Source organism: Aotus nancymaae, unplaced genomic scaffold (assembly GCF_030222135.1).
Source record: "Aotus nancymaae isolate 86718 unplaced genomic scaffold, 86718_ANA_hifiasm-v0.15.2.pri h1tg000040l, whole genome shotgun sequence".
In the NCBI taxonomy this organism is placed as follows: domain Eukaryota; kingdom Metazoa; phylum Chordata; class Mammalia; order Primates; family Aotidae; genus Aotus; species Aotus nancymaae.
Genome location: NW_026988454.1, coordinates 15,908,442 through 15,929,032, shown reverse-complemented (window position 1 = coordinate 15,929,032; position 20,591 = coordinate 15,908,442). Strand labels below are relative to the sequence as shown.

At 38.4% G+C, this 20,591-nt stretch overlaps 1 protein-coding gene and 1 pseudogene across 4 annotated transcripts in view; both read left to right on the top strand.

Annotated features, from left to right (window-relative positions):
- Positions 1-20,591, top strand: part of ESR1 (estrogen receptor 1) — a 452,118-nt gene that overhangs the window by 332,968 nt on the left and 98,559 nt on the right. The gene's annotated exons all lie outside the window — the stretch shown is intronic.
- On the top strand, positions 14,952-16,458 carry LOC105717194 (lanosterol 14-alpha demethylase-like; annotated as a pseudogene).

Below are 20,591 nucleotides of genomic sequence, written 5' to 3'. Positions count from 1 at the left end.
GGGACACCGTCTCATCTGATCTGCCTCCGGAGCCGCTGCGTTGGCTAAAGCCGCGGCTCTGAGATTCGTGGCGCTGGCCTGGCTCCCCGTTTCAGCTCCCCTTGCTGGCTTATAGGGGACTCAGACTCTCTCACTTTATACAGTGAGCCGTTGCCTCAGGGTGCCGGCCCAGCGGCTGCGCCGTTCAAGCCAGCGGCGCCAGCGGCGCTGGCGACCCGTGTGGCTTCTCTGCGTGTGAATCTCCTGGTCTGTGGGCAGTAAAAATCAGTCTGGAAATACGGCGTCCACTCACCCTCTGTGCTTTCTCTCGGAGCTGAATTCCCGAGTTCCTCCTAAGCGGCCATCTTGGATCTCCCTCAACATCCGACCCTTCTTAAAATAACCACCGTGAATGAGACAGCAGAGAAAAAAAAAAAGCCTCACACACACACAAAGAAAAAGAGGGACAATAGAATCAGACTCATAGTCACAAAAATTAAAAATTAAATAAAAAGAATCAGACTCAGAGGCTTCAGATTTTGATTTAAATACATTATCAAAAGTTATATGCAAAATATGTTTGAGATATAAAAGAGGGCTTAAAATACACGAAGTCAGCAGGTGAAAAAAATGACCAAGCAGTTTTGAAAATAAAACCCAATAGAGAGCTTCTGGAAATAAAAAAGTATAATAATTATAGTGAAAAAACTATTAGATGTGTTAATTAGTAGAATGGATATAGCAGAAGAAAGATTTAGTGAACTGAAAAATATAACCAGAGAATAGGTCCAGAATTAAGCTTAGAGAGATACACAGATGGTCAATATGAACATTAATAGATATGGAGAACAGTGTATGAAGGTGAAATAAATTCTAATTGGAGTTAAAGAGGAGATAGTAAAGAGAAAGAGAAAAACACAAAACTCAAAAAATGTAGTGGCTGAGAATATTTCAGAAGTATTGAAAGACACAATCCTCAGATTCAGAAACCTACAATTTGCAAGAAAAAGTAAAGAGAAGTTTACACCAAGATCCAGCTTAGTGCATTGGCAGAACATAAGAGATGAAGAGCTTATCTTGAAAATGAAGCCAGAGATAAAACGTCTATCACAGTCAAAGGAAGAGGCAAGCAGATGACTGAGTTCTCAATAGCAACTGAAAATGAGAAGCCAGTAGTACCCCTTGAATATGTTGGGTGCATATAATTTTCAACTTAAAATCATGTACATTGTAAAATCACATCTCGAAAAAGAGGGTGGTATAATGACATTATCAAATAAAAACCATCTTTTATAACAAATATCACTAAAGAAACTCTTGGGGGATATGCTTTAGGTTTCTAGAAAGAAGGTCTGATATGCAAGAAAGAATGGTAAGTCAAGTATTGAGAAACTTGTGAGGAAATAGAAACAAGAATAACTAATGAACCAATGATACTGTCTAATTTGAAGGTTAAATGATTAGTAGAACTAAAATACAAAACAGTAATAGTATCTAAGTTGGGAGGAGAATGATGAAACTTGAAGTGTTCCATGCATCTTGCATCTCTGGAGTCTTTTTGGGTGTCCAACTTTTTTCTTCTTTCAACGATACCAGTAAGACTAGATTAGGGACCACCTAATGACGTATCTGCAAAGTTCAGCTAGATGAACTTTGCAAATGAGAGCCATCTGAAATTAAAATACTTATTTCTCTCTTTAAAGTTCTTATATTCAAATACAATCCCATTTTGAGGCACTAGGGGTTAGAGCTTCAACATATAAATTTTTGGGGGACACATTCCAGCTGATAGCAATTATAAATACTACTTTTTTAGTAAAAGCCCATCTTCTGTATCTTCTGGAACAGGTAGAGAACAAGGTTACTTATTTTTTTAAGAACAAAATTGTTTTCAAAGATTGAAAGTGGCTATTTATCCTAAGATGATTTTAGGATTAAATGGATATTAGATATACAACATGTCCTTCTTTATTATTTTATTGATGACTTAATATGTTTTTAAAACTCAGTAAAATAAATATTAGTCTTATAATCATAACAGAGTTATGCCCTTATTTTAATGCTGTAAAACTGAGACCTCTGAAAAAATACAATCATATAAAATCATATTTTAATTTACTTTTGAGAATGTACAGTAACTCAAATTAGGAAAGCAGAGTGTGAAACCTGCTTTAATGAATAGATAAGAATGACAGGCAATTAAAAATTAATTATAATTCTTCTAAAGTTCTTAAAAATAATCTCTTCTAACCAGGGTAAATATTCCTCCTTTTCAGAATTCTTTGCAATGTTGCTTTTTTTTTAAAAAAAAATTAATCTCTTTTTCCTAGATAGTGGAACATAAATCTTAGACACATGTGCTTTGTAAATACCAAATCGCACACAGATTAAAATTTAATGAGCTTTTACTGCTGTAATTTCAACAAGCATAGTCTTTGTTGGCTGTTGATTTTTCAATAAGAAATACTTTATTTTCTTATAGAGTGGTCATTAAGAACCTTAAAAATTATCAGAACAGATTTTCCAAATTGCATAATGCTGTTGCCTAGCTATTTGCATGTATTTATTTTAAATGACAAGACACTTTACTAAATATTGGCTTGCCTGATGTTGAAAGAGTTAGACAAACAGTGTACTTCTAGTTGTCACTTTTTTGACAAGGTTCTTAGGGAAATATTAGCCATTTAGTTAGTTGGTAAGTGGTGGGTTTTCTTGGAACATGTTGCTGCTAATTTTACCAGAGAAGAAAATAAATTCAAATGGTCAGCTACATTCCAATTTGTATTCTTCTTCTAAAGTCCTCCCTGTTTGCATTCTTGGGTTTTGACACTCCTACATACCAGTTAAAGCACTTGGTAGAGTGTCCAAAAAAATTGTTGCAATTAATTTCCCAGTCTCTTCTCTCTTTGATGTGTCACTATAATGCTTTGAGTAATTTTCAGTGTCTGGCATCTGTTCAAGGACAATTTCTGGATTTTAGGAAGGGGAGAAACAATAAAGGAAAAAACATAATTTTTTCCTAAATAGGAGGCTTTTTTGTTGTTTAAGGAAAAATCTAAAACTTTTTCTTCTACATAGATGACAAAAAGATACACAACTCATTGGTTGTTAACCACTATTGCATTCTTTTCTCTTTGGAGTAGCTCTTAAGGACCGGATTAGACCAGCTGTTTGTATCATGTAGCATGTTTAGGTTACCTTGCCCAAAACAGGTAAAGAAAGATGAACTTTGCAAACCAGAGCCATCTGATGTTTATTTTATTATTAAAAAAAAATTTTTTTTTTTTTTTTGAGATGGAGTCTTGCCCTGTCGCTCAGGTTGGAATGCAGTGGTGTGATCTTGGCTCGATGCAACCTCTGCCTCCCGGGTTCAAGTGATTCTCCTGCCTTAGCCTCCTGAGCAGCTTGGACTGCAGGTGCGCACCACCACATCCAGCTAATTTTTGTAGCTTTAGTAGAGACGAGTTTCACCATATTGGCCAGGTTGGTTTCAAACTCCTGACCTCATGATCCACCCACCTCGACCTCCCAAAGTGCTGGGGTTACAGGCATGAGTCATCATGCCCGGCCCATCTGAAGTTTTAAAATAACTGCAGCTGTCTTATTAGGAGACTAATTTTATTTTCCATTGATTAGAAAAAATGACCAGACCAAGAAACTCCAGGGTTATATTTCATCTCCTATCCTGTGCAGGATGTTCTGAGAAGTTTCTATTTGTATCTGTGCAGTGGTTCAAGTCTTGTTCATCTTGCATTTTAAGGTTTGGAGGTATTTTATCTTGCCTTGTTTCTTTACCACCTTGCTTTATTCCCCCCACCCCACCCCCTGCCATGTTGCCATTTTTAAAGTAATGACTCATTTTCAAGGGTGGGTCAAAAAGGAAAGAAATGATAAAACCAGAGATCTGGAGGAGTGTCTTGTTCATGGTCTTATTCACTTTTTAATAAGAGCATCTAGCACAGTGAGTGGCATCCCAGCAGGTATTTGGAAATTTTTGTGGAATTGAACTGAATTTTTTTAATTTGACAATAAAGAAAATAATATTATGGAAACTTTCAGCCCAAGGGAAATATCAAGGCTAAAGTTGCTATATTCTTTTCCTTCTGATGGATGCTGAGTTTTTCTCCTTAAAAAACATTTTTAAACGTTATGTTTAAACATTTAAACATAAGACATTGTTTGATGACCTATCATATTCAGTAGAGTGGATTTGGGAAATATGTATAGGACACCTATTAAAAACTCTGTTTTAAAATGAAACGTAAAGCTATAAGATTGTCTGTTTACATAAATTATTGCTGCTGTAATTTGAGCAAATTTGAACTATACTGAGCTTTAGAAATACAAATGTGTGCAATCTTTTAATATAACTTACTCCACTGGTAGTCCTAGGTCTTTGTCCCACCTGGCTTCCAGCAGTTTGTCTGTCTGTTATTAGGCTAAATTCTTCATGTTCACGAAAATCTTTTCGTCAAAGGGGGACATATTTCTTGGGTCAGATGTAAACATCAAGCTAAAGAGTTCTGCTGTGCTTCTAGACAAATCAGGTTCATTTTCGTCCTCTACATAGTGTTAAACTTGAATTTAAGATTACACAGATTCCTTTACATGTTACCAATGTAATTATATAGACGATCTCACTTTATTCATTCACTCTGTTTAATTCATTCGATAAAAACCTATATATTGGCTACTTACTGTATGCAAGTTGGTGAAGATATAAAGATAATTAAGGCAAGGGTCTGTGCTGCAGGAGCTCACAGCCTAATGAGCAGGCTGACACATAAACACCAGGGAAAAAGAGGGCTAAGACCTGGGTTCCTGAAGCCCTAGTGGCCTTGCCCAAAACTCACTTCAATGTGCTTCTGGGTGTATTTCATGACTTTTTAAAGGCACCTATGTTTCCTTACTGGTAAAGCATGCTTAACATGCAAAATTCTTCTTTCAGTGAGCAGCATTTAGAAAGTATAGAATGTCTAGAACAGTGCTTGTCTAATAGAAGTATAATTCAGGTCACATAGGTAATTTTAAATTTTTTAGTAGCCACATTGAAAAGTAAAAAGCAACAGATGAAGTTAATTTTAATAATATATTAATTTAGTCCTATATATTAAAATACTAGGATTTCAACATGTAATCAATAGAATATATTATTAGTCAACTATTTTGCATTATTTGTTTTATACCATCTTTGAATTTTAATTTGTATTTTACACTTAAAGTACATCTCAATGTTGATGTTAAATTGTCATTGGAGATACTTGATCTGTATTTAGCTTTCGTATATTTTGGGGTTGAAAAAGTAAATTTACATATCTAAGTTCTTCCAAATATACTGGAAAGTGTTTTTGACAATTGACTTATCAATTTAAAAATGTAAGTTAATGACAATAAAGAAAAGAAAAAATCTGTTCCTTAGCTGCACTAACCACAGTGTAGGTGTCCAATAGTCATAGGTGGCCAGTGGCTAGCATATTGGATAGTACAGCTTTAGAATGGCAGTTCAGCCCGGGCGCAGTGGCTCACACCTGTAATCCCAGCACTTTGGGAGGCCGAGGCGGGTGGATCACGAGGTCAAAAGATAGAGACCATCCTGGTCAACATGGTGAAACCCCGTCTCTACTAAAAATACAAAAATTAGCCGGGCATGGTGGTGCACGCCTGTAGTCCCAGCTACTCAGGAGGCTGAGGCAGGAGAATTGCTTGAACCCAGGAGGCGGAGGTTGCGGTGAGCAGAGATTGCGCCATTGCACTCCAGCCTGGGTAATAAGAGCGAAACTCCGTCTCAAAAAAAAAAAAAAAAAAAGAATAACAGTTCAGTGCAACAAGTGCTATAACAGACTCATGAACTGGGAGTTCCGAAGCTAAGGATGGGATCAATGAAGTGGATCTTGAAAAACCAATAGAAATTCACCAGGTAGAGAGGAGGAGAGTGAGTACTTCAATTCAATCTTTTGAAAACATGCAAAAGATCAGCAGTAGACTTACTTAATTATTTAACAGTAATTTACTGAACATGAATTATGAGAGGTGTATGGGCTGAGTGCTGGTTAGACGCAGTTCCTGAGCTCAAGTAGCTTGGTGTCTAAATATTCATGGGCCCATTTTTCAGAAAGGATAGACAAGTGTGTGATCCTGGGTATGCCAAATGCTGTGGCTTCCTGAAGTTCAGATTTCTAGCTGCTCGCCTTCAAGGTTACCTTGTGAATAGAACTTTTTTAAGCTGTAAGTAAATTTACTTTGCCTATTTATTTCCAATGAAAAAAAGCTTTTTTTAAAAAAATCTCATCTTACTGGCTATGATTGGCCAAGACGACATGGCCCATACAGAAGGTTTTTGATGGCTTCTGGGGTCTATTATCATTTGCAGCAGGGTTCTGCTAAATTCCATTCCTGCCTTTAGCTCTTTTACTTGAATACCTGCGGCAATGGCAGAAGTGGTTCCTATTTGTTACTTTTCCAGGGTGTTAGTCGTGTCATTGAGACAAAAGATGATTTAAAGTCAGATGACTTGATTCCCCTGGCAGTTAAGACCCTTAGAGAGTCCTCAGCATGTCGCTTGTTATAAAATTTCAAGTCCTTGGTAAGGATTAAGTAAACTCCTCAATTTGCAGATTTCTATCCAGTTGACTATAGATTTTGCCCGTTGCTTTATTTCCACCAACTCTCCTTGAAGATGAGGCACACAGACAAACAAACAGCTCACAGACAAGAACAGCCTGCTCCATCTTGAAAGATTCTCATGACTAATTCTGTGCAAGATAATTGTCTATTTTAAAAAATATTCAGTAAAGGAAATTTTTGCTGTCATCTTGGTTGTGTTTTTAGTATCTCATCATCCTTCTAGTTGTAGGAGACTTTTCCTAAAATCTAACCCATACTTCTGTGGTCTCAAGTGTTTCTATTAAGGCTACTTCTCCATCAATCTTAATTTTTTTAAATCTTCTGAGATGTATAGGTTAAGGTAAAACCAGAGACTTTCAAAAAATGATAAGATGGCCATTTAAGCTCAACTATAAGGAAATAACATAAGCAGGATTGCATTAGAGAACCAAACACTAGCAACAACTAACTTGGTAATCAATGTTGGGACTTGAAGTTAGGCTAAAATCAGTAGTAATGGCACTTGTATGTACGAATGCAGAACTTTTTATACACAATGATTTTTCCCTCTATTATACACTCACTTATAGACAGCCCAACTCCACTACCCGCAGTCCACCTGGGCTGTGTAATCTGAGCACTGATGGGCTGTTATTTGTACGTATTACTTCTATGATTCTTTTTATTTTTTGACTCAGTGTTAGAAATGCCTTTCTTTCTTAAATAAGCTGCTTTAATTTCTTATAGACAGATTCTGCTTTTATAGCCCTTGTTTCTACAAAGTAATCTCTACTCATGCTTAAATCTCAGATAATTTTAACAAAGATTTAGAGTGCTTAATTTTCCTTTGAATTCTAAATATTATCCGACTTTAGTTCACCATGGTTGGATATTTTGAGACGACTGTGGAGGAAACAACACTGATCCTGGGGCCATGAAACCTTATTTCAAGATCGAGTTCCTTCTATAATTTTGCGCAAGTAATTTAATCACATTCATCCTTGGTTTTATCATCACTAAAATAGGAGAGAATAATTCCTGTTTCATGGAGTTGATATATAGTGAAATAGCATATCAATATATGTATGAATGTCCCTCTGCATAGAGTACAAAACACATGAAACGTGTCACTCAGCATACCGTATGTGCTGCTCTCTGCAACTAGATTGCACTCCAGCGGGATTTCATGCTGGTGAGATGTCTGTGCTGCTGGATGTCATGGGATGCCATCTTTGAAAATAAGCCTGATCCATAGACAAGGCCAGTGGATCTTGTGACGAGTTGTAAGGTGAGGTATTGGCCTTATACTATGTCGAACAGGGCAATCTTTATAACTTTTTAAAAATTAATTATTTATTCATTTTGAGACAGAATCTCACTCTGTCCCCCAGGCTGGAGTGCAATGTTTTTGGCTCACTGCAACCTCTGCCTCCCGGGTTCAAGCAATTCTTGTGCCTCAGCCTCCCAAGTAACTGGGATTACAGGTGTGTGCCACCACGCCTGGCTAACTTTTATTATTTTTAGTATAGACAGGGTTTCACCATGTTGGCCCAGGCTGGTCTTGAACTCCTGACCTCAGGTGACCCACCCACCTCAGCCCCTCAAAGTGCTGGGATTACAGGCATAAGCCATCATGCCTGGCTCAATTGTTGTAACTTTTTAAGTGGGGTATATGCCTGCCTCAGGCATTAGATACAATAAGTTAATCTGTTGATAAGGTTCTTCATTTCCTAATTTTCAGTTGTGTTTTGATGTGTGTGGTTTGGATGAGCAGCTCAGTGCTGCTACTGTGGAGAAGGCATGATATGGAGGTGATGTGACTGTCCTTTCTCATCTTCATAACGGGGCCAGGACTGGTGTGAGATGTGTGAGGTGAATGAGCCACTGGTTTTGACACAAAATTTAAGAAAAAAAATCGAATCCAAGAGGTAATACTTTAATATGATATTTTAAAAAATCAAAATTAGTGCAAAAATTTGTGATGAGCAAACTGTCAAAATGTTAAATAAAGACATTGTTGCTTTTCTTTTCCTGTGTATTGCGACACACCATCACTTAGTGGAGAAACAAGCTGTCACTTTCCTCCTCCCCAAAGATAACTATTTATGTTGAATTAAACTTCTAGTTCTCCTATGCCTGTCAGCATCCCCCAGGCACCTTGGTATGGAGAAAGCTGTTTGTCTCAGTAAGATTATAAAAGTGGGCAATAAAATGTGCATGTAGTGAGCATAATGCATGTTTTGTGGACTAATTTGTTGTTTTAGGTCTGTTTTTGAAAACCCATTAGGTAGGTGCATGAAGCAAAATAATTCAAGTGCAGTTGGATATTAAATGAAAAAGTGTCAAGTCCCTCTTTGTGCCATATTCTCTTCTGTGTCTTCATTAGTGGAAACCATTTCTGACCAGTTTTTATGATTCTAATGATTTGCCTATGGCTCTTATTCTTGGTTTATCAACTTCAAGCAGAATGTCTTGACATCTTGCTATGAAAGTTAAAGAATATGGGTCATTTGCTCTCTCCCTTCTCTTTTCCTCTTTCTCTGCCTGTCAGTTTTTGTTGTATGCCCATGGAGTATGTGTGTGAGTGAGCGCATGTGCGTGCGTGTGCGTGCAGGCATGGGTCCACTTTTGCAAGGCAGGCCTTATTTTAGAAAGATTGGTAGCAACAGCTGTCTCACTCATCTCCTGTGCAGGGAAGAATCCCTACCTTGAGACCTTGGTCTTTTCCAGGCAGATAACTTACATTCCCTCACAGATTATTTCTCATCATGCAGCCTGGGTTCATATGAACAATGGCTCTCACGCTTGTGGTCTCTGCTGTGCTTGAGTTTAGTTCAGATGCTCCATCTCCTCTTACTACACCCACCAGCAATCATCTGTCTTCCAGGAATTCACCAAAGTTTTTTTTTTTTTTGAGACAGAGTCTCGCTGTGTCACCCAGGCTGGGGTGCAGTGGCGTGATCTCGGCTCACCGCAACCTCTGCCTCCCAGGTTCAAGTGATTCTCCTGCCTCAGATTCCTGAGTAGTGGGGACTACAGGCACATGTCACCATGCCCAGCTAGTTTTCGTGTTTTTAGTAGACACGGGTTTTTACCATGTTGGCCAGGCTGATCTCAAACTCCTGACCTCAGGTGATCCGCCAGGTTCCGTTTTGCACGGCAGGCTTTATTTTAGAAAGATTGGTTACAACAGCTGCCCCACCTGTCTCTCCCGCAGGGAAGGATTCCTACTCTGAGATCTTGGTCTTTTCCAGGCAGACGACTTAAATTTCCTCACAGCTTATTTCTCATCCTTCAGCCTGGGTCCAAAGTGCTGGGATTACAGGCATAAGCCACCACATCTGGCTCACCAAAGTCTTTGGGTGGTTAATGTCATATTCCTCTAGTTGATGGCACTTTTAAGAATTTTTCCTTTTTGTGTGCTGTTATTATTTTTAAAGGCTTTTGGATTATTAGTGTTAAAGAGTATGCTGTATCTTTTAACTTTTTAGCATCTATTGCTTTGTTACTTGGACTTTATATATATGTATATCCTTCCCCCAATAAGACAAAGAGTGCAAATAATTATCTCCCTTGCCTGTTGTTTGGGTTTAGTTCAGGAGTCAATGGAATCAAAAGCCTAAACTTAAGATAGTTTTAAAGCAGCAATCCCCAACCATTTTGGCCCCAGGGACTGGTTTTGTGAAAGACAGTTTTTCCATGGACCAGTGCGGGGGCTGGGGGCTGGTTCCAGGATGATTCAGCTACATTACACTAATTGCACACTTTATTTCTATTGTTATTACATTGTAATACATAATGAAATAATTACACAACTTACCATAATGTAGAATCAGTGGGAGCCCTGAGCTTGTTTTTCTGCAACTAGATGTCCCATCTGGGGGTGATGGGAAACAGTGACAGATAGTCAGGCATTAGATTCTCACAAGGAGCGTGCAACCTAGATCGCTCACATGTGCAGTTCACAATGGGGTTTGTGTTTCTATGAGAATCTAATGCTGTCACTGATCTGACAGGAAGTGGAGCTCAGGCAATAATTCGGGCGATGGGGAGCAGTTATAAATACAGATGAAGCTTCACTCGTGCACCCAGTGCTCACCTCCTGCTGTGTGACCCAGTTTCTAACCGGGGTTGGGGACCCCTGCTTTAAAGAATATGTTTGTGGACTCGGCCGGGTGCAGTGGCTCACACCTGTAATCCCAGCACTTTGGGAGGCTGAGGCAGGTAGATCATGAGGTCAGGAGTTTGAGACCAGCCTGGCCAAGGTGGTGAAAATGCATCTCTACTAAAAATACAAAAATTAGCTGGGCATGGTGGCAGGCACCTGTAATCCCAGCTACTTGGGAGGCTGAGGCAGGAGAATTACTTGAACCCGGGAGGCAGAAGTTGCAGTGAGCCAAGATCGTGCCACTGCACTCCAGCCTGGGTGACAGAGCAAGACTCCGTCTCAAAAAAAAAAAAAAAAAAAAGGAATATGTTTGTGGATTCATAGAGGGAAATAGCACCCCCTGGGACCTTTTGGAGGGTGGAGGGTGGAGGGTGGGAGGAGGGAGATGATCAGGAAAAATATTAATAACTAATGTGCACTAGGCTTAATACGTGGGTGTTGAAATAATCTGTACGACAAACCCCCGTAACACAAGTTTATCTATGTGAGAATCCTGCATATGTACTCCAGAACTTAAAATAAATGTTAAAACAAACTCTGCCCAAAAAAGAGTATGTTTGCATCTGTATATGAGTTTCCAATGAATATATATATTGTTTCATTTGATTTTCCAAACAATAAAGTCAAGCACATTGGTTACGAATTTCACTAATACTTTTTACAAAACTGAGGACTTGGATGATAAAGGCACTTTTTAAAAAGATTACATAGTGGCATGGGGAATCATACCTTTATAAAGATTATATATGTGTTCCTGAATATCCTAATGCATCTCGTTGGATATTCAGCTCCAGAAAGGTTCATAAGATGAGATACTTGAATTAGAATGCATGGTTTAATTTATTAAGTCTATGTAGAGAGAGTTATAGTCTATGTAAATTAAGTAGGAATACTTTTATTTGATTACTGTTTTATCTGGATCTTGCCCACTTAAGGCCTTCAAAAATGAAATTTAAGGCCTGTTAAGCAGACCCAACATCAACATCATATTCTCTTTCTCTTGTAAGTATTGTCTAGCTGATAAAAAATTTCAAAAACATGTCTTAATCAAAAACAAGATGATCCAGCACAAGTTTAATAATGTTTTGTGAATATCACACATTCGTGTTTCATTACTACAATTTTCTTCTGCTGTCTTTCTCAATACTTCCCCCCAAAATTGTAGTGTTTACATTATGGCATTTATAGTTACCTCTAAACCTAAAACATTAACTTCAAATGTATTATAAAATCATAATATTTAAAACCATTTCATGTTTAAATGGTTCATACAGGCAAAGAAAATAAATGTAGTAATCAACACAGAATCAGATTGGTTACTATTATTTTTCTACAATTGAAATATAGGTAGACTGGCTTAAGGTCTAAATAGAAAAAAGCATTGAATCTTGTTACTTTCTATCTACAATCAATTAATATATTATGACATTGTCTGCAGATCATTGGGATCTCATGGCAAGTAAGTAAAGAGATTATTCTGTGCATGTCCCCAATATCTATATTAGTTTTAATATACCTTAATATTAGCATATGACACTGACACTTAGTAATTGGATTAGATTTCTATCATAATTTGTTTTTCACTCATGCTTTGTATACAGTGGTGGGGTAGATGTACATTTTTTTTCTGTGTTAGCATATCTGTTTCTGTGACACTACATGCTTTCTGTCCTCCAATTTGTGTTTCTTTCCATGTACAAAAATGCATCATCTACCATGTAGGCTTCTAATGTTTTGATATAAATACATTTCATGAGTCCTCAGTAGAGTGTTAGATGAGTGGTTGATTAGTAATGCTAATAAATATAAATGACAATAAATAATAATATTTATGTTAAAAATATGTTTACCAAACTTAAATAATTTAAACATCTTCTGAAATGTAGTAGAAATTATGATTAGCCATAACAACTACAGTATGTTTTGTTTGTTTAATTTTTTCAGTGATATTCCTTTTGTGGAATGAATGTGTGTGTGTGTGTGTGTGTGTGTGTATGTGTGTGTATGGTACAGAAAGAAAGGAAACATATCTGCATATTATGTTAGAAAATAATGGTAGCTACCTTACCAAATTCCTCAAATTTGACTGACTGAACACAGTATGTAAAAAATTATTTTTTTAGTCCATTGCTGGTATTCTTTGTTGATGGTGACTCTATTCCACATGGTGATGCAGGGAACCAATCTCCTTCCTTCTGCAGCTGTGTAATCCCCTGCAACCTTGAAGTCCTCTGCATCTAGCTTTATGATGAGGAAAGTGAAGGTGGAGGATATAGCCTTCTTGATTGCCTTGGCCTGGACCTGACACATCTCTTTTGCTCCCATTCCATGGAGGAGAACTAGTGACATAGTGGCCCATAGCTGCAGAGGGGAGGTTGAGAAATGTAGCCTCTGGATAAGAAGCCCCCTCCCAGTGGTTACTGTACATTGTGGGAAAGAAGCTTGAATTTTGGTGGACAGTGAGAACCATCCTCCACACAATATGAAAAGACATCTTCTCAGCCTTGGCATTGTAGCATCCTGTGATTTAAGTATGTGAATAATTATCAGTAAAGGTCAGTGAAAAATTAGGTCATCTTTCCCTTCCACTTTTCATTCTGTAGTTTAATTTGCTTACCTGCTACGTATTATATAAATGAATAAGATTATCTACAAACATATGTATAAATTTATATTGTATACTAAGGAGAAAAATGACAAAGAAGAATTAAGTTAGTTGCCCAAATCCACACAATACCACCAGAAGAAAGGCCAGGAACCATACCTTCTAACTCCAGGTCTATACCTCTTTAGTGCACTAAATTTTTTTCTAATATAGCCCTTAGGAGACTGGTGTTTAACAGGAGACTGTTAAGCCAAGAGCCCATTTCACTTGTCTCTATACGAATAGTAAGTCAACTTCCAGGATGTGGAACTGCTGATTTTCTGTGATGACAGAGAAAATACTTACTTGACTTCCGGGTAACTCTGAGGTTTGGAGATCTTGAACAGCCTCATATTCCTGAATTTCTTTATCATACATGAATTCCTTCTCAGGAAGAAACATTTCTTCTGTAGAATTTGCTTTTGCGTTTCATTTTTATTTTCTTAGACACTGGTAGTCGGAAATTCAGGAAGAATTTGACTCCAAAGAACATTTATTGGAAAGAATTTCTAATCTCGCCTGCTAGGTCCTGCAAGGGAAAAAAAAAATACATGGTCTCTGCCCTCAAGGGGCTCAAAATACAGGTGAGGGAAAATTAGACCCAGAAATAGTATATGATTAGGAGCAAAATGGTGGCAGAGAAATGAGAGTTTAGAGAAAGGAGAGAGAATCATTAAGTTACCTTGGGAAGAGAACGTTTCATAGAGAAAATGGCCCCTGCACTGATTTGGGGAAGATGATTCAGATTTGTCTCAATGACATGAGGAGCAGGGGCCAGATGGGAAAGGACATCGTGGTGGAAATGATACCATGAGCAAAAGCTTAGAAGTACCGCTGCCTCACGTCTGCCACTCTGCTTGTTTCTGCAGCACTAAGATGAGTGAGTTCCCCACACAAACCCTGAGTTTTCTTCCCCTCCTGTGCCTTCTCGGGGGCTCCTCTTTCCGCACCTTATCCGGCTACTCATCTCATCCCAGACATCCCCATATGCCTGGTTGACTTGCTCTTCCACCTTTTTAACTGACATGACCAGGCATCCCCTCTTCCAGGAAACTTCCCCGACACCAGGCTGAGTCTCCCAGGCTTCGGTGTTACTGCATCTGCCATTTTGATTTAAGGTTTTCTGCTCATTCCAACTCAACAGTGAGCTCTTTGAGGGCAGACTTTATGTCTTACTCATTTTTCTTGTTATGCTCTAAAAAATGGATTGCGGTAATATATAAGTAACACACAGTTTACCATCTTGATGTCTTTAAGTGTATAGCTTAGTGGCATTAAGTGCATTCACATTGTTGTGCAACCGTTATCAACATTCATCTCCAGAACTTTTTCATCATCCCAGGCGAACTCTGTACCCATTAAACAACAGCTCTCCGGACGCACAGAGTGGCACGCATGGGACCCAAGGGCTGGGGCTGGGTTTAGTAGGAGACCTGGGGGCCGGGGCCACCTGTAGACGCCCATCTGCCAGCTTCTCTTGCTCCATCGATTAGGAGGAGCGGTGGCGACCTCGGCCTCCAGCATCTCCAGCGAAGTGAAGTGGAGGCGGCGGTCAGGATGATGTTGCTGGGCTTGCTGCAGGTGGGCGGGTCGATGCTGGGTCAGGCAACGAGAAGGTGACAGGCGGCAACCTCCTGTCCGTGCTGCTGATTGCCTGCGCCTTCACTCTCAGCCTGATCTACCTGTTCTGTCTTGCCGCTGGCCACCTGGTCCAGCTGCCAGTAGGGGAGAAGAGTCTTCCATACATTTTTTCCCAATTCCATTCCTTGGACATGCCATAGCATTTGGGAAAAGTCCAATTGAATTTCTAGAAAATGCATATGAGAAGTATGGACCTGTATTTAGTTTTACCATGGTAGGCAAAAAGTTCACTTACCTTCTGGGGAGTGATGCAGCTGCACCGCTTTTTAATAGTAAAAATGAAGACCTGAATGCAGAAGATGTCTACGGTCGCCTGACAACACCTGTGTTTGGGAAGGGAGTTGCATACGATGTGCCTAATCAAGTTTTCTTGGAGCAGAAGAAAATGTTAAAAAGTGACCTTAACATAGCCCACTTTAAACAGCATGTTTCTATAATTGAAAAAGAAACAAAGAAATACTTTCAGAGTTGGGGAGAAAGTAGAGAAAAAAATGTGTTTGAAGCTCTTTCTGAGCTCATAATTTTAAGAGCTAGCCATTGTTTGCATGAAAAGGAAATCAGAAGTCAACTCAATGAAAAGGTGGCACAGCTATACGCGGATTTGGATGGAGGTTTCAGCCACGCAGCCTGACTGTTACCAGGTTGGCTGCCTTTGCCTAGTTTCAGACACAGGGACAGAGCTCATCGGGAAATGAAGAATATTTTCTATAAAGTAATCCAGAAATGCAGACAGCCTGAAGAAAAAATTGATGACATTCTCCAGACTTTACTAGATTCTACATACAAGGATGGGTGTCCTTTAACTGATGATGAAGTAGCAGGGATGCTTATTGGACTGCTCTTGGCAGGGCAGCATACATCCTCAACTACTAGTGCTTGGATGGGCTTCTTTTTGGCCAGAGACAAAACACTTCAAGAAAAATGTTCCTTAGAACAGAAAACAGTCTGGAGAGGATCTGCCTCCTTTAACTTATGACCAGCTCAAGGATCTAAATTTACTTGATTGCTGTATAAAAGATACATTAAGACTTAGACCTCCTATAATGACCATGATGAGAATGGCTAAAAGTCCTCAGACTGTGGCAGGGTATACCATTCCTCCAGGACATCAGGTGTGTGTTTCTCCCACTGTCAATCAAAGACTTAAGGACTCATGGGTAGAACGTCTGGACTTTAATCCTGATCGCTACTTACAGGATAACCCAGCATCAGGAGAAAAGTTTGCCTATGTGCCATTGGAGCTGGGCGTCATCATTGTATTGAGGAAAATTTTGCCTATGTTCAAATTAAGACAATTTGGTCCACTATGCTTCATTTATATGAATTTGATCTCATTGATGGATACTTTCCCACTGTGAATTATGTGACTATGATTCACACCCCTGGAAACCCAGTTATCCATTACAAATGAAGATCAAAATGAAAAAGGCTACAAGAAACTAATATATGTGATCATCACCGTAAGCCACAAAACCATTCGAAGAGAATGAAGTGTACAGAACAATTCTTGTGGTGTACTGTTTTTCTGAGTAATTCTAAAAGCCAATTTAACTTATCATTTAGTATTTTGTTAACTGAGTGGTTCTATCAAATGTAATAGCATTTGAAACATTTTCTAATAGTTATGAAACTTATACATGTGTGCTTTGAGGAAGTTTATTAGCAAAAAAATTGTTCAGGGGGGATCTAGGGAATTGGCAGATTCTAATTAATATAATTTCCAGGTAGTAATTTTAAGAGTACACATAGCTCTCGGCAAATAAATTTAGGGTATTCTAATCTTGGACTAATCCTGCAAGGCATAAAGAATAAAAATTCCAGTGAGATACTTGGAAACCACAGGCTATTATTTATCTGGGCAATTATTGTGTCTGTGAGGATGGAGGGGTAGGGAATAAACGAACATCTAAAGTCTTGAATAAGAGAATACTAATTGTTTTGGTATGATGATAGAAAAGGAGATGTTATAGAAAAACATATATATCCTTTGGGATTTTAACTAAAATCACTGCATATAGGAAATTAAGAGACGTAGGACCATATTGGATAAGATTTCCTAAAAGTAATGAAATTATTAATGCTAAAGACTGCTCATGTATTTTGATCTAATCACTAAATATTACATATTTACCTATCTGATAAAATATGTATCTAGTTCCACAAGGTCATGCTTATGTGGAAGTCCAAAGTGAGACCCTTAGGGGATAATTTTATTCCTCTTTGGCCCAGGTTGTTTCTGCTTCCTCTCTAGAATCCAGTTAGGGATATTTGTTACTACTTATGTTGATTAAAACAGCTAACAAACTTTTTTCTTTTTAAATATAAAATGTGAGATCAGTGAACTCTGGCTTTAAGATAATCTGAAACAAGGTCCTTTGGAGTAATTGGTCACTTTCTGTTAAGCACATTCTGTTGAGGAATCAACTTATCTCAAATTGTAATTGGGAGCCTAATTACATGAGATGGCTGAAAAAAGACCACATAGTCCGTTTTCACTAAATGATGCCAAAGTATTTTCCCTTATGTATATTACAACTCTTTTTAAAGGCTGGAAGACTTGTGTTAAACTCTAATTATGAAGGCAGAATCTCTGCTGATAATTTTTCACATTAAAATTCTCTTTGGGGAAAAAAAAAAAAAAAAACAGCTCTCCATTTCCTCCTGCCCTCAGGCTCAGGAAACCTCTCATCTACTTCTGTTTCTACGCATTTGACTACTCATATAGATGGAATCATCCAACATTTTTCCTTTTGTGCCTGGTTCTTTTACGTTTTCTTATGAGTTTTTATTTCTCTCTATCTTTAATAGCACCCAATACATAGAAGACAATTAATGCTTTTGTGGGTGAAAGCATAGGATCAGAAAGAAATAGAATGTTATATTCTAGGAACACTCAAGACACTTTCTTAAGGACAGAGACACTATAGTTTGGAATTTGGAAGATGACATTGGGAAGGTGGGTGGGGAAAGATGGAAAAAGGGTCCGTTTCTTGAAGTGTGTGGATTTGCTTCCATAACAGTGGTGGACCACTGGGCACCATTATCTATTAATAGAATGATTATTTTTGTGACTCATGTGTAGAAAACTATCTTAGTTACCTATCCCAGTGGTAGATAAGAGAAACAGATTAAAAAGGAACCTGAACCTGAGGAAATGGAGACTGCCAAGTTTTTTGAAATTATGTTTGTTATAATGCATATTATTTAGTACTTATAATGCCTGTGCAGAAGCATACTTTTTGGTGTAGTTAAGCCTACCTAGCTCACTAATTTCAGTAATTTTTGCTGGAGTTCCAAAATGTGGATGAGGGAGAACAGGAGTCTCTGACATCCTTCCCCACTCACAGGTTTGAAAAATAAAATTATGAAGAGAAAAAGGATCTTTTTCTGTGATAAATTGTACTTCATGATAATGAGTTGTGTTTTTAGCAGTTAATTTATAAATGAGGCCATCTGGTTTCTTTATAATCTAAAGATTTTTTAATATATGTAAAATAAAATGAAGTTGTCCTGGGCAACTGCCAATGTATAAAGGAGAAAACATTTTGAACTCTGTGGAGATAATAAAACCACATTCAGCTGCCAAAGTACCACTGATATATCATCCAGTGGGACACCAAATACCTTTGCATTACAGCCAGCAAGGTGTGGAACCAGATGTATTGATCTATTTAATAGTATTAACTTCTCTTCTTTGGGTCAGACTTGGCCCAGAGCAAGTGAACTGGACCTATCTATCCCCTTTTCAAAAGTCACAGCTTTTTCACCAAATTGTACAACTCAAGCCACAAAGGAAAGAAGTCAAGGAAAGGACCAGAGAGGAACAAGGGCACATGACTCGTTCCCAGACCCTGGAACCAGCTCCAGCTCTGGCTCCTTGCAGATAGCGCTCTCCTCGAGCTTTCTGGCTTTGATCCTGGTTTTCTGCCCTACGATTCCTGACATGTACAGTACTTAGCAATTTATAACTTGCTTTATTATCCAATATCTCAACAGAACTTTTAAACAACCTGGCAGGAAGTAGAGTGGGTGCTACTGTCCTCATTGCACAGATAATGAAATTGAGGTTTAGAAAGGTTGAATGTCTTCCCCAAAGCCACACGGCTACTTAGTGTGGAAGCCAGGCTCTGCACCAATGTCTTCCATTAGACAAGCTGCCACTTAGTATGGTACTTAGTTTTTCTTTCTAGATGAAGTCAAAAGCTCTTTTATGGATTCAGGAGTTTTGGATCCAGCGCAACTACCCATGTTCCTAGGGGCTGCTTTTCATGCAGACTGACAGCTTCCACAGGTAGCAAGGGGACCCATGACTTCACAGTGGCTGCTGAGCATGTGTTTCACCTGGTCTCACCCTCCTTGTATCTTCCCTGAGAAAGACTCCATAGCTGGGTTTGAGAAACACTGAAGATATGAGAGGACACATGAAAGGCATTATGATTTCCCCTTTGCATCTGGGCAAATGACTTTATTTAATTATTTTTTATAAAGGTTGGTTTTTTAAGTCAAGATAAGAAACCTGCCTTGAAAAGAGTCTATTTTTTGATATACCTGTTTTTTTAAAAACTGTAAAATAATAATGATAATAATGAATACTTCTAGAATACAGCCTTTATGCCAGGCATTATGTGCCTTATATGTAGTAACTTTTTCAATTCTCCTAACAACCGTAGAAGGCAGTAACTAATATTATCACTATTTTTAAATGGGGAAACTGACTTACAGAGATGGTAAATAAGTTGCCCAAGGTCACAGAGGCAGCCACAGATTAGGGGCAAAAGTTTGAGAGTACTCAGTTTGACTTTCAGATATTCTGTGGATATGGTTTATGCCAAATACCTTCTCCTTTCTAGACCTCAGTTTCCTCATTTATAAAACAAGTGGACTGTGCTATACAACTCTGAGATCCCTTCTAGCCTAAAGATTAGAGTCTTTTATGCCCACATGATATGGAAGACATTAATGCTGGTTCTTTAAGACTGGAACCTTGGCATTAAAAAAAATAACTTCTACTAAATTTGCTATAAACTGTCCAAATATGATCTCTGGTCTCTCATTTGTATCTCTTGCAGAGCATGAGCAATGCTAGGCACTCATTAAATATAAAAACTTGCTGAATTAAATTGTAAAACATTCCTCCAGATACAACCATAAGGGTGAGCTGATGCCCTAATGTGCTCCTCAGCTGCTGACTTAGGACCCGTGGGTGACAAACCCTCTCCTACTTGTTGCTCCATCTGTGACAGTGGGCAGTGTCCAAAGTGAGTCTCTTCATCAAAAATGAGTCCAGGAAACTGGATCAAAGTAAAGAGGCTTCCTGGCTTCTTTTTCTCTAAAATACAATACAGTGCATTCTAGCAAGCTAGCAGCATGCCTATAAATCTCATTTGAAAAATATCAGGAAAGAGATGCTTGCTGATAAAGAGAGCAAGAATGAACAAGGGAGAGAGTCAAGCCTGTACATTTGTGCTTAGAGTATTTTCATTTGAGAAATGATCATTGGAAAAATCAATTTCCAAGGCAGGTTTCTTACCTTGACTTAAAAAGCCAATCTTTATA